A 2,222-nucleotide genomic window follows, 5' to 3' on the forward strand; every position below is an offset into this window, starting at 1 on the left:
AACCCTATCTGTGCCTTTGAAGAAGATCTGAGAGAGTCAACCAATGTAAGGATGGTCATACGGACTTTCCTTGCTTTTGGTCACCTCTCCTGGCCATCTCCAGCCACAGACCTGCACAGACCAATGCCACTTTATGCAGAGACGGTGTCCACAGATAAAGGAAGAAATGATTGTATCTACTGCTACAATGACTCCATTTTATTTCCTAAAGATCAGGAAACAACCCACATTTAGGATAGTGCAACAAATCTCAAGGACAAAATGGCAAAATACATACATTGCTTATTCACAATTAAGACACATGGCCTTTGGCCTTTTGTTTTGTTTTTTGGCAGGTGCTACTTATTCTGACAGGTGGGAGTCTCCTCTGCTAAAGCCAGAGTTTATTATTTCAAACTATAAATGTGACATATTATGGGTTTCAAGAGTTGCATTCTTTTTTCCCTCCAATTTACTCTTCCATCCCTCCTTTCCTCATCCTGTGGCCAGCTCCTCCAGAGGCTATGGCAGAGGGAGAAGAGGCACAGTTGGAAATTCCTGCTGTTACCAGAACGTGGCTATTGTTTACTCTGTAAAAGCAGGCTTTCTCTGTGAGTCCCAACTGTGGTTGTTTTTATTTTTGTTTTTTTTTGTTTGTTTGTTTTTTTACATTCCCCATTGCAGATACTCTCCACGTGACTTCTTTTCTCCCCTCAGCTTTATTGAGATATAATTGGCTTTTTAAAAACTGCACATAGGTACATACACACCATGGACTACTATGCAACTATAAAAAAGAATGAAATCATGTCCTTCGCAGCAACATGGATGGAGTTGAAGGCCATAACCCTAAGCGAATTAACACAGGAACAGAAAACCAAATACCGCATGTTCTCACATATAAGTGGGGGCTAAGCACTGAGCACACACAGACATAAATATATAACAATAGACACTGGACTACTAGAGGGTGGAGGGACGTGGGCAGGTAGTTGGCAAAACTACCTATCAGGTACTGTGCTCACTACCTGGGTGACAGGATCCATACCTAAACCTCAGCATCACACAATATTCCTGTGTAAGAAACCTGCACACATACCCCTTGTATCAAAAACTAAAAGTTGAAAATTAACAAGCAAAGAACAACCCCATTACAACGCAGGAGAGGATATGAACAGACACTTTTCAAGAGAAGACATATATGTGGCCAAAAAGCACATAAAAAATGTTCAACATCACTAGTCATTAGAGAAATGCAAATCCAAACCACAATGAGATACCATCTCACACCAGTCAGAATGGTTATTATTAAAAAGTCAAAAAATAATGGATGCTGGCAAGGCTGCAGAGAAAAGCTAACACTGACAACAGTGTAAATTAGTTCAACCACTGCAGAAAATAGTTTGATGATTTCTCAAAGAACTTAGAACTACCATTTGACCCAGGAATCCCATTATTGGGTATATCCAAAGGAATATAGATTGTTCTAACGTAAAGACACATGCACACATATATTCATCACAGCACTGTTCACAATAGCAAAGACACGGAATCAACCTAAATGCTCATCAACAGTAGACTGGATAAAGAAAATGTGGTACATATACACCATGGAATACTACGCAGCCACAAAAAAAGAACAAGGTCATGTTCTTTGCAGCAACGTGATGGAGCCAGAGGCCGTTATCCTAAGGGAACTAATGCAGGAACAGAAAACCAAACACCTTATGTTCTCACTTGTAAGTAAGATTTAAACACCAAGTACACATGGACACAAAGAAAGGAATCATAGACACCAGGGCCTACTTGAGGGTGAAAATTGAAAAACTACTTATTGAGTATCATTTATGCTGTGTTTATTACCTAGGTGATGAAATAATCTGCACACCAAACCCCCAGAACATACAGTTTATCTGTAGAACAAACCTGCATGTGTGCCCCTGAAAAGAAAATAAAAGTTAAAAATAAATAAAAGTTGAGCCTGGGCACGGTGGCTCACACCTGTAATCCTAGCAATTGGGAGGCCAAGATGGGCAGATCATTTGAGGTCAGGAGTTCGAAACCAGCCTGGCCAACATGATGAAACCCTGTCTCTACTAAAAATATAAAAATTAGCTGGGCATGGTGGTGGACACCTGTAATCCCAGCTACTCAGGAGGCTGAGGCAGGAGAATTGCTTGAGCCCGGGAGGCGGAGGTTGCAGTGAGCAGAGATTGTGCCATTGCACTCCAGCCTGGGTGACA

Source organism: Colobus angolensis, unplaced genomic scaffold (genome assembly GCF_000951035.1).
Source record: "Colobus angolensis palliatus isolate OR3802 unplaced genomic scaffold, Cang.pa_1.0 Scaffold293, whole genome shotgun sequence".
Taxonomy (NCBI): domain Eukaryota; kingdom Metazoa; phylum Chordata; class Mammalia; order Primates; family Cercopithecidae; genus Colobus; species Colobus angolensis.